Source organism: Pongo pygmaeus, chromosome 23, assembly GCF_028885625.2.
Source record: "Pongo pygmaeus isolate AG05252 chromosome 23, NHGRI_mPonPyg2-v2.0_pri, whole genome shotgun sequence".
In the NCBI taxonomy this organism is placed as follows: domain Eukaryota; kingdom Metazoa; phylum Chordata; class Mammalia; order Primates; family Hominidae; genus Pongo; species Pongo pygmaeus.
Window position 1 is genome coordinate 18,680,198 of NC_085931.1, and position 13,132 is coordinate 18,693,329.

The window sequence follows — 13,132 nt, forward strand, 5'->3', positions numbered from 1 at the left end:
GGAATGGAATGCATTGGAATGGAATGGAATGAAGTGGAATGGAGTAGAATGGAATAGCATGGAGTGGAGTGGAGTGGAATGGAATTTAGTGGAATGGAGTGGAGTGGAGTGGAATGGATTAGATTGGATTGGAATGGATTGGATTGGATTGGAATGGAAAGGAGTGGAGTGGAATGGAGTGGAGTGAAATGGAATGGAGTGGAGTGGAATGGAGTGGGGTGAAATGGAATGGAGTGAAGTGGAATGGAATGGAATGGAGATGAATGGAATGGAGTGGAGTGGAATGGAATGGAGTGGAGTGGAGTGGAGTGCAATGGAATGGATTGGAATGGAGAGGACTGGAGGGTCATGGAGTGGAGTGGAGTGGACTTGAGTGGAGTTGAGTGGAGTGGAACGAAATGGAATGGAATGGAAGGAAGAAATTTGTGCTGAGATTGTGCCACTGCGCTTCAGCCTGTGTGACAGAGGGAAATCTTGTCAAAGAAAGGAGTGTAATGGGAGAGACTGGAAACGTACGGGATGGAATGGATTGGAGTGGAGTAGAGTGGAATTGAGTGGAGTGGAGAGGAGTGCAGTGGAATGGAATGAAATGGAATGGTGAAATGAAATGTTAGCTGAGATTGTATAACTCCACACCAGCATGGGTGACAGAGTGAGATCCTGTCAAAAGAAAGTAATGGAATGGAATGGAGTGGAAGGGAATGAAATGGAGTGGAATGTACTGAAGAGGAATGGAGGGGAGTGGAATGGAGTGGATTGGAATGGAAAGGAATGGAGTGGCATGGAATGGAAAGGAGTGGAGTGGAATGGAATGGAGTGGAGTGGTATGCAGTGGAGTGGAAACGACTGGAGTGGAGTGGAATGAAATGGAGTGGAGTGGAATTGAATGGAGTGGAGTGGAATGGTATGGAAAGGAGTGGAATGGAGTGGGGTGGATTGGAGTTGAGTGGTGAGGAGTGGAAAGCAGTGGAGCGGAATAGAACGCAGTGGAGTGGCATGGAGTGGAGTGGAATGGAAAGGAGTGGAGTGGAATGGAGTGGAGAAGAATAAAGGGAAGTTGAGTGGAATGGGATGGGGTCAAGAGGAATGGTGTGGAATGGAGTGGAATTGAGTGGAGTGGAGTAGAGTGGACTGGAAAGGAGTGGAGTGAAATGGAATGGAGTGGAGTGGAATGGAGTGGAGTGGAACGGATTGGAGTGGAATGGAATGGAGTGGAGTGGATTGGAATGCAGTAGAATGGAATGGAGTGGATTGGAATGGAATGGAGTGGACTGTAATGAAGTGGAGTGGAGTGGAATGGAAGTGGAGTGGAGTGGAATGGAATATGATGGAATGGAATGGAATGGGGTGGAGTGGAATGGAGTGGAATCGAGTGGAATGGAATAGAATGGAGTGGAATGGAGTTGAGTGGAGTGCAGTGGAATGGAGCTGTATGGAATGGAGTGGAGTGGAATGGAATGGATTGTAGTGGAATGGAGTGGAGTGGAACAGAGTGTATTTGAGTGGAATGGAGTGGAGTAGAATGGAATGGATTGTAGTGGAATGCAGTGGAGGGGAACAGAGTGGATTGGAGTGGAATGGAGTGGAGTGGAATGGAATGGAGTGGAGTGGAATGCTATGGAATGGAGGGGAATGGAGTGGAGTGGAGTGGAATGGAATGGAGTTGAATAAAATGTAGTGAAATTTATTGGAATGGAATGGAGTGGAGTGGAATGGAATGGAGTGCAGTGGAATGGAGTGGGGTGCAGTGGAATTGAGTGGAATCGAAAGGACGGGATTGCAATGGAGTGGAGAGGAATGGAATGGAATAGAATGGAGTGGAATGGAGAATAGTGGAATGGAAAGGAATGGGACAGAATGGAACAGAGTGGAGTGCAGTGGAGAGGAGTGGATTGGAATGGAGTGGAGTAGATTGGAGTGGAATGGATTGGAGTGGAATGGAATGGAGTTAAGTGGAATGGAGTGTAGTGGAGTGCAGTCTAATGGAGTGGAGTTGAGTGGAATGGAATGGAGTGGAGTGGAAAGGAGTGGACAGCAGTGAAACGGATTGGAGTGGAAGGCAGTATAATGGAATGGAACAGAGTGGTGTGGAATGGAACGGAGTGGAGTGGAAAGGAATGTAGCGGAATGCAATGGAATGGACAGGAGTGGAATGGAGTGGAGTGGAATAGAATGGATTGGAATGGAATGGAATAGAGTGGATACAAATGGAATGGAGTGGAGGTGAATGGAAAGGAGTGGAGGGTAATGGAGTGGAGCATAGTGGCATTAAGTGTAATGGAATGGAGTGCAGTGGAATGGATTGGAGTGGAGTGAAACGGAATAGAATATAGTGGAAAGGAGTGGAGTGAAGTGGAGTGGAATGGAATGGAGTGGAGTGGAATGGTAGGGAATGGAGTGGAATGGAGAGGAGTGGAGTGGAGTGCAGTGGAATGGTGGGGAAGGGAATGGAGTGAAGTGTTTTGGAATGGAGTGGAGCGGAGTGGAATGGAATGCAGTGGAGTGGAATGGAGTGGAGTGCAGTGGAATTGAGTGGAATTGAATGGAGTGGATTGGAATGGAATGAAGTGGAGTGGAATGGAATAGAATGGAGTAGAACGGAGTGAAGTGAAGTGGAGTTGAATGGAGTGGAGTTCAATGGAATAGAATGGAGTGGAATGGAGTGGAGTGGAATTGAATGGAGTGGAATGGAGTTGAGTGGAGTGGAGTGGAGGGGAATGGAGTGGAGTGAAGTGGAGTGGAATGCAGTGGAGTGGAATGGAAGAGAATGGAGTGGAATGTAGTGGAGTGGAATGGAATTGAATGGAATGGAATGGAGTGGAGTGGAGGGCAGAGGAGTGAAATGGAGTGGAGTGTGGTGGAGTGGAGTGGACTGGAATGGAATGGAGTGGAGTGTAATGAAGAGGAGCGGAGTGGAATTGACTGGAATCGAATGGAGTGGAGTGGAGTGGAATGGAATAGAATAGAGTGGAATGGAGTGGAGTGGAGTGAAATGGAGTGGAGAAGAATAAAGGGAAGTTGAGTGGAAAGGGATGCGGTCAAGAGGAATGGTGTGCAATGGAGTGGAATTGAGTGGAGTGGAGTAGAGTGGACTGGAAAGGAGTGGAGTGGAATGGAATGGAGTGGAATGGAGTGGAGTGGAACGGATTGGAGTGGAATGGAATGGAGTGGAGTGGAATGGAATGCAGTAGAATGGAGTGGAGTGGATTGGAATGGAATGGAGTGGAGTGTAATGAAGTGGAGTGGAGTGGAATGGAAGTGGAGTGGAGTGGAGTGGAATGGAATGGATTGGAATGGATGGAGTGTAGTGGAATGGAGTGGAGTGTAGTGGAATGGAAGGGAGTGTAGTGGAATGGAGTGGAGTGGAAAGGAGTGGAGTGGAGTGCAGAGGAATGGAATGGAGTGGAGTGGAATGGAAAATTATGGAATGGAATGAAATGGAATGGAGTGGAGTGGAATGGAATGGAGCAGAGTGGAATTGGGTGAAATCGAATGGAGTGGAGTGGAATGGAGTGGATTCGAGTGGAATGGAACAGAATGGAGTGGAATGGAGTTGAGTGGAGTGCAGTGGAATGGAACTATATGGAATGGAGTGGAGTAGAATGGAATGGATTGTAGTGGAATGGAGTGAAGTTGAACAGAGTGGATTGGAGTGGAATGGAGTGGAGTGGAATGGAATGGAGTGGAGTGGAATGGAATGGAGTGGAGGGGCATGGAATGGAGTTGAGTGTAATGTAATGGAGTGGAGTGGAATGCTATGGAATGGAGGGCAATGGAGTGGAGTGCAGTGGAATGGAATGGAGTTGAATAAAATGTAGTGAAATTTATTGGAATGGAATGTAGTGGAGTGGAATGGAATGGAGTGCAGTGGAATGGAGTGGAGTGCAGTGGAATTGAGTGGCATCGAGTGGACTGGATTGGAATGGAGTGGAGTGGAATGGAATGGAATAGAATGGAGTGGAATGGAGTGGAGTGGAATGGAAAGGAATGGAATAGAATGGAACAGAGTGGAGTGCAGTGGAGAGGAGTGGATTGGAGTGGAATGGATTGGAGTGGAAAGGAATGGAGTTAAGTGGAATGGAGTGGAGTGGAGTGCAGTCTAATGGAGTGGAGTTGAGTGGAATGTAATGGAGTGAAGTGGAAAGGAGTGGACAGCAGTGAAATGGATTGGAGTGGAGTGGAGTGTAATGGAAAGGAGTGGAAAGGAATGGAACAGAGTGGTGTGGAATGGAATGGAGTGGAGTGGAAAGGAATGGAGTGGAGTGGAATGGAATGGACAGGAGTTGAATGGAGTGGAGTGGAATGGAATGGATTGGAATGGAATGGAATTAGAGTGGAGAGAATTGGAATGGAGTGGAGGGGAATGGAAAGGAGTGGAGGGGAATGGAGTGGAGCGTAGTGGAATGGACTGGAGCCTAGTGGAATGGAGTGGAGCATAGTGGAATTAAGTGTAATGGAATGGAGTGCAGTGGAATGGATTGGAGTGGAGTGGAACTGAATAGAATATAGTGGAAAGGAGTGGAGTGAAGTGGAGTGGAATGGAATGGAGTGGAGTGGAATGATAGGGAATGGAGTGGAATGGAGAGGAGTGGAGTGGAGTGCAGTGCAATGGAGGGGAAGGGAATGGAGTGAAGTGTTTTGGAATGGAGTGGAGTGGAGTGGAATGGAATGCAGTGGAGTGGTATGGAGTGGAGTGCAGTGGAATTGAGTGGAATTGAATGGAGTGGTTTGGAATGGAATGAAGTGGAGTGGTATAGAGTGAAGTGCAGTGGAATTGAGTGGAATTGAATGGAGTGGTTTGGAATGGAATGAAGTGGAGTGGAACAGAATAGAACAGAGTGGAATGGAGTGAAGTGAAGTGGATTTGAATGCAGTGGAGTGCAACGGAATAGAATGGAGTGGAATGGAGTGGAGTGGAATTGAATGGAGTGGAGTGGAGTTGAGTGGAGTGGAGTGGAGTAGAGGGGAATGGAGTGGAGTGAAGTGGATTGGAATGGAGTGGGGAGGAATGGAAGAGAATGGAGTGGAATGTAGTGGAGTGGAATGGGATTGAATGGAATGGAATGGAGTGGAGTGGAGGGCAGAAGAGTGGAATGGATTGGAGTGTGGTGGAGTGGAGTGGGCTGGAATGGAATGGAGTGGAGTGTAATGAAGAGGAGCGGAGTGGAATTGACTGGAATTGAATGGAATGGAGTGGAGTGGAGTGGAATGAAATAGAATAGAGTGGAATGGAGTTGAGTGGAGTGGAATGGAGTGGAGAAGAATAAAGTGAAGTTGAGTGGAATGGGACGGGGTCAAGAGGAATGGTGTCCAATGGAGTGGAATTGAGTGGAGTTGAGTAGAGTGGACTGGAAAGGAGTTGAGTGAAATGGAATGGAATGGAGTGGAATGGAGTGGAGTGGAACGGATTGGAGTGGAATGGAATGGAGTGGAGTGGAATGGAATGCAGTAGAATGGAATGGAGTGGATTGGAATGGAATGGAGTGGAGTGTAATGAAGTGGAGTGGAGTGGAATAGAAGTGGAGTGGAGTGGAGTGGAATGGAGTGTAGTGGAATGGAGTGGAGTGGAGTGGAATGGAAAGAGTGTAGTGGAATGGAGTGGAGTGGAAAGGAGTGGAGTGGAGTGGAGTGCAGAGGAATGGAATGGAGTGGAGTGGAATGGAAAATGATGGAATGGAATGGAATGGAATGGAGTGGAGTGGAATGGAGTGGAGCAGAGTGGAATTGGGTGGAATCGTATGGAGTGGAGTGGAATGGAGTGGATTCGAGTGGAATGGAATAGAATGGAGTGGAATGGAATAGAATGGAGTGGAATGGAGTTGAGTGGAGTGCAGTGGAATGGAACCGTATGGAATGGAGTTGAGTAGAAAGAAATGGATTGTAGTGGAATGGAGTGGAGTGGAACAGAGTGGATTGGAGTGGAATGGAGTGGAGTGGAATGGAATGGAGTGGAGTGGAATGGAATGGAGTGGAGGGGAATGGAATGGAGTTGAGTGTAATGTAATGGAGTGGAGTGGAATGCTATGGAATGGAGGTGAATGGAGTGGAGTGGAGTGGAATGGAATGGAGTTGAATAAAATGTAGTGAAATTTTTTGGAATGGAATGGAGTGGAGTGGAATGGAATGGAGTGCTGTGGAATGGAGTGGAGTTCAGTGGAATTGAGTGGAATTGAATGGACTGGATTGGAATGGAGTGGAGAGGAAAGGAATGGAATAGAATGGAGTGGAATGGAGTGTAGTGGAATGGAAAGGAATGGAATAGAATGGAACAGAGTGGAGTGCGGTGGAGAGGAGTAGATGGGAGTGGAATGGATTGGAGTGGAATGGAATGGAGTTAAGTGGAATGGAGTGGACTGGAGTGGAGAGGATTGGTATGAATTGGAGTGTGGTGGCGTGGGGTGGAGTGGAATGGAATGAAGAAGAGTGGAATGGAATTGAGTAGATTGGAGTGGAATGGAGTGGAGTTGAATGGAGTGGAGTGGAATGGAATGAAATAGAATGGAGTTGAATGGAGTGGAATGGAGCGGAGTGGAATGGAATGGACAGGAGTGGAATGGAGTGGAGTGGAGTTGAATTGACTGGAATGGAAGGGAGTGGAGTCGGATGGAGTGGAGTGGAGTGGAATGGAAGAGAATGGAGTGGAGTGGAATGGAAGAGAATGGAGTGGAGTGGAGTGGAGTGGAATGGAGTGGAGTGGAGTGGAATGGAGTGGAGTGGAATGGAATGGATTGGTGTGGAATGGAATGGAATGGAGTGGAATACAATGGAGTGCAGAAAACTTGAGTGGAGTGGAACGGAATAAAATGAAATGGAGTGGAATGGAGTGGAATGTTATGGAGTAGAGTGGAATGAATTGTAGTGGAGCAGAATAGAGTGGAGTGGAGGAGAATGGAGTAGAATGAAGTGCAGTGGAATGGAGTGTAGAGGAATGGAAATGAATGGAGTGGAAAGGAGTGGAGTGGAATGAAATGGAATGGAATGGAGCAGAGTGGAGTGGAGTGGAGTGGAGTGGAGCCGCATGGAATGGAGTGGAGTGGAGTGTAATGGAATGGAGTGGAGTGTAATGGAATGGATTGGATTGGAATGGAGTGAAATGGAATGGAGTGGAAGGGAGTGGAGTGGAGGGAAATGGAGCAGAGTTGAGTGGAATGGAATGGGGTGGAGTGAAAAGGAATGTACAGGAGGGGAATGGCGTGGAGTGGAGTGGAATGTAATGGAGTGGAATGGAATGGAGTAGAGTGGAGTGGAATGGAATGGAATGGAGTGCAATGGAATGCAGTGGAGAGAAATGGAGTGGAGTGGAGTGGAATTGAGTGGAATGGAATGGAGTTGAGTGGAATGGAGTGGAGTGGAGTGGAGTGCAATGAAATGAAATGGAGTGGAATGGAATGGAGTGGAATGGAGTGGAATGGAGTGGATTGGAAAGGGTTGGAGTTTAATGGAATGGAGTGGAGTGGAGTAGAGTGGAGTGGGAAGGAATGGACTGGAATGTAGTGGAATAGTAGAGTGAAGTAGAGTGGAGTGGAGAATATTGGTGCAAAAATTTGCAAAACGCCTAGCAAACTGAATTAAACAATACATAAATAGGTAATTCATAATGACCAAGTGGGATTTATTCCAGGGATGCAAGGATAGTTCAACATGCAAATCAATGAATGAGATAGATCACATAAAGAGAATGAAGGGGCCAGGAACAGTGGTTCACACCTGTAATCCCAGCAATTTGTGAAGCCGAGGTGGGTGGATCACCTGAGGTCAGGAGTTTGAAACCAGTCTAGCCAACATGGCGAAGCTACGTCTCTACTAAAAATACAAAAATTAGCCAGGCATGGTGGTGAGCACCTGTAATCCCAGCTACTCAGGAAGCTGAAGAAGGAGAATAACTTGAACCTGGGAGGCAGAGGTTGCATTGAGCTGAGATCATGCCATTACACTCCAGCCTGGGTGACAGAGGGAGACTACATCTCAAAAAAAAAAAAAAAAAAAGGACAAAATCCATATAATCATTTCAATTATGCTAAAAAATTTTGATAAAATTTAATATTCTTTAATAATAAAAAGCCCTTTGAAAACTGGGTATGGAATGAACATACCTCAACATAATAAAGTCATATATGACAGACCCACAGCTAGTATCACACTAAGAGGGGAAAAACTAAAAGCCTTTTCTCTAAAATCTGGAAGACGACAAGAATGTCCACTTTTACCACTGTTATTCAACATAATGCTGAAAGTCCTATCTGGAGCAATCAGACCGGAGAAAGCAATAAAACGCATCCCAATTGGAAAAGAAGTCAAATTACCTTTTTTTTTTTTTTTTTTTTGCCAATGTTATAATGTTATATTGGAAAAGGCATAAATACTCCTCTGATAGGGTTTGAATGTGTGTTCCCTCCCGAATCTCATATTTAAATGTAATTCTCAATGTTGGAGATGGGCCTGTTGAAAGGTGATTTAACCATTGGGGTAGATTACTATAAATGGCTTAGCACCATCACATTTGGTGCTATCCTCATGATAGTGAGTTCCCATAAAATCTGGTTATTTAAAACTGTGTAACAACTCGCCCCTCTGTTTTTTGCTTCTGCTTTTTGCCCTGTGATGTGCAAGATTCTGCTTCAACTTCTGCCATGACTGTAAACTTCCATAGACCTCCCCAGAAGCATATACCAGTACTATGTTTTCTCTACAGCCTGTAGAATCATAAGCCACTTAAACCTACTTTGTAAAAAATTAATTATCCAGTCCCACTCTCATAGTGTTGCAAAAATAGCTTAATACAAAAATTGGCACCAAGGAATGGAAAGTAGTTATAAGAATACCCCACAATGTGGAATCAGCTTTGTAATTGGGTAAACAGGCAGAAGTTGGAAGAATTTGTGGGATTCAGAAAACAGAAAAATGAGAGAAAGTTGAGATTTTCTTAGAGACTGGTTGAATGTCTGTGACCAAAATGCTGATAGTGATCTGGACAGTGAAGGCCAGGCTGAGAAGGTCTCAGATGAAAACTAGAAACTTATTGGGACTGAAACAAAGGTCATGCATGTTGTCTTAGCAAAGTGGTTGGCTGAATTTCTGTCATGCACTAGGGATATAAAAAAGTTTGAATTTGAAATTGATGATTTAGGGTTTCTGTTGGAAAAATGTCTAAGCAGCAAAGCATTTGCGATGTGACCTGGCTGCCTCTAACAACCTATGCTCACATGTTCTAGCAAAAAAATAAAAATAAAATAAGTAGTAACTTATACTTACAAAAGAAGCATAATGTAAAAGCTTGGAAACTTTTCAGCCTAGTCATGTGGCTGAAATATAAAAAGCTTTTATAAGAGAGGAACTCAAGCAGCATATGGGTCAACCACTTGTTAGAGATATTTGTATAATCTAAAAAAAAGCAAGTGTTGATAGCCAAGACAATGGGAAAGAGGAATTGAAGGCATTTTAGAAATCTGAAAGGCAGCAACCCATCACAGGCCCTGAGGCCTAAAAGAAGAGAATAGTTTCTGGGATCAGGTCTAGGACCTGCTGCCTTGAGTAGCTTTGGAACAAAGCTCACTGCATCCTTGCCACTGCTTCAGCTCCAGGTGTAGCTCATATTGACCCAGTTACAACTCCAGTCACTGCTTCAGAGAGTGCAAGCCATAACCTTGGTAGCGTCCATGTGGGGTTAGGCCTGTGGGTTTACCAAATGCGAGTAGTTGAGACTTGGGTGTCTCCACCTTTATTTCAAAGGATGTATGAAAAAGACAGGGTGTGCAGGCAGAAGCATGTTGCAGGTGTGGAGCCCTCATGGGGATCCTCTACTAAAACAATGGAGAAAAGAAATGTGCGGTGACAGTCCCCAGGAAGGCTCCCCACTGGGTCATGACCTAGTAGATCTGTGAGGAGAGGATCACTGTCCTCCAGACCTCAGACCCCAGAATGGTATATCTAGCTACAGCCTGCACCTTGCACCTTGAAAAGCCAGAGGCATAGTATGCCAGCCCATGAGAGCAGCTGTGGGGGCTGAACCATGCAAAGTCACAAGGTAGAACCTTCCCAAGGCATTAACATGCCCTGGAAATGGGACACAGAGTCAAAAATAATTATTTTGGAGCCTTACAATTCAATAACTGCCCTACTGGGTTTCAGAATTTCATAGATCCTGTGACCGCTTTCTTTTGGCTGATTTCTTCCTTTTAGAATAGGAGTATTTACCCAATGTCTCTGCCTCATTTGTATCTTGGAAGAACCTAATTTGTTTCTTTATGTTACAGGCTTATAGGGGGAAGAAATTAGCTTTGTCTTAGATGAGACTTTTGACTTTTGAGTTAAGGCTGAAATTAGTTAAGACTTTGGGGATTATTGGGAAGTCATGACTGTATTTTGACATATGAGAAGGATTTGAGATTTGGAACGGCCAAGGGCAAAATGATACAGTTTGGATGTGTATTCCCACCAAAATCTTATATTGAAATATAATCCTCAATGTTGGAAGTGGGCCTAGAGGGGAGGTGATTGAATCATGAGGGCAAGATTTCCACAGACAGTTTGGCATCATTTCCTTTGGTGCCATTCCCACAATAGTAAGTTTTTATCAGAGCTGGTTATCTATAAGTGTGTGTAACACTTCCCCCCTGCCCTCGCACTTACCATGTGATGTGCAAGCACTGGATTTATTTTTCACCTTGTCAGTTGTCAGAGGCTTCCCCAGAAGCAGAAGCCAGTGCTATGCTTTCTGTACAGTCTGTAGAAACATGAACCAATTAAACCTATTTTCTTTATAAATTAACCAGTCACTGATTACTTTTTATAGCAATATGAGAATGGCCTAATACATCCACCAAAATCTATTAGAGGTAATGACTTGAGTAAATTTGCAGAATATGAAATCAACACATACAAATCAGTAGGGTTTCTATATGCCAGCAGTCAACAAACTGAAAAAGAATTCAAAAATGTAATACTATTTGCAGTAGCCACAAATAAAACAAAATATGTGGGAATTTACCAAAGAAATAAAAGTTCTCAACAATTAAAACTGTAAAACAGTGATAAAAGAAATGAAAAAGGACCCAAAAATTGGAAAGATATTTTTATTTTCACAGATTGGAAGAATCAGTATTTTTTTAAAAATGTCCGTACTATCCATAGCAATCTATAAATTTCATGCCATCTCTATCAAAATAACAGGCCAGGGGCAGTGGCTCATGCCTGTAATCCCAGCACTTTGGGAGGCCGAAGTTGGTGGATCATGAGGTCAGGAGTTCAAGACCAGCCTGGCCAACTTGGTGAAACCCCACTTCTACTAATAATACAAAAAATTAGCCAGGTATGGTGGCGGGTGCCTGTAATCCCAGCCATTCAGGAGGCTGAGGCAAAGAATTGCTTGGACCCAGGAGGTGGAGGTTGCACTGTGCCCAGATCACATCACTGTACTCCAGTCTAGGTGACAGAGCAAGACGCCACCAAAAAAAAAAAAAAAAAAAAAAAAAAGAAGACATTCCTCACAGATATAGAAAAAAAATTCTGAAATTTATATGGAAACAACACAAAACACCATAATTGTCAAAGCTATGCTGAGTATATAAAACAAAACTGGAGGAATTTCATTACCTGGTTTTAAATTATACTACTAAGTTGTAGTAATTAAAACAACATGACACTAGCATAAAAACAGACATAAAGACAGATGGAACGAAATAGAGACCTGAGAAACAAACTCATACAGCTAAATTAATTTTCAACAAAAGTGCCAAGAACGTACAATAAAAAATAAGACAGTTTTGTAATAAATATGTCTGGTAAAACTGGCATTCTGTGTGAGGGACAAACATTCAGACGCTCATAGCAGTGTTCTGGAATCCTATGTGAGGGACAAATATTCAGACCACAGCAAGAGTGTTCTGGAATACCCTGTGAGGAACAAACATTCAGACCCTCGTAGCAGTGTTCTGGAATCTTATGTGACAAACGTTTGGAACCCAGCAGCAGTGTTCTGGAATCCTATGCGAGGGACAAACATTCAGACCCTCATAGCAGTGTTCTGGAATCCTATGGGAGGGGCAGCTAAATTAAATTTCAACAAAAGTGCCAAGAATATGCAATAAAAAATGAGACAGCTTTTGTAATAAATAGGGCTGGGAAAACTGGCAAGCCATAGGCAGAAGAATAAAACTAGAACCCTATTTCTTGCCACTTACAAAAATCAAATTAAAATGAATTAAAGACTTAAACCTAACGCCTCAAACCACGAAACTTTTACAAGAAAACATTGGGGAAACTCTTTAGGGCATTGGTTTGGGCAAAAATTCCTTAAATAATGCCCCAGAAGCACAGACAACTAAAACAAACATGGACAAATCGGATTACAGAAAGTCAGACAGCCTTTTTAAAGTGAAAGAAACAGGAAACAAAGTGAAGTGAAAATCCACAGAATGGGAGAAAATATTTGTAAATTATCCATCTGAAAAGCAATTAACAGCTACATGATATGGTTAGGATTTGTGTCCCCACCCAAATCTCATATTGAATTGTAATCCCCAGATGTTGAGGGAGAGGTTGGTAGAAGGCCATTGGATCATGGGTTTGGTTTCCCCCATGCTGTTCTTCTGATAATGAGTGATTTCTCAGGAAATCTGATGGTTTTATAGGGGACTCTTCCCCTTTTGCTTCACATAAATGCTCTCTCTCCTGCTGTCATGTAAGAGGTGCCTGCTTCCCCATCTGCCATTATTGGAAGTTTCCTGAGTACTCCCCGGCCATGTGGAACTGTGAGTCAATTAAACCCATTTCCTTTATAAATTACCCAGTCTTGCCAGGTGCCATGGCTCATGCCTGTAATCTCACCACTTTGGGAGGCTGAGGAGGGTGGATCACGAGGTCAGGAGTTCAAGACCAGCCTGGCCAAGATGGTGAAACCCTGTCTCCACTAAAAATACAAAAATTAGCCAGGCATGGTGGCAGGTGCCAGTAATCCCAGCTATTCAGGAGCTGAGGCAGATAATTGCTTGAATCAGAAGGTGGAGGTTGCAGTGAGCCGAGATTGCACCACTGCACTTCAGTCTGGGCAACAGATCAAGACTACATCTCAGTAAATAAATAGATAACACAGTCTCAGGTATTTTTTTATAGCAGTGCAGGAACAGACTAATAC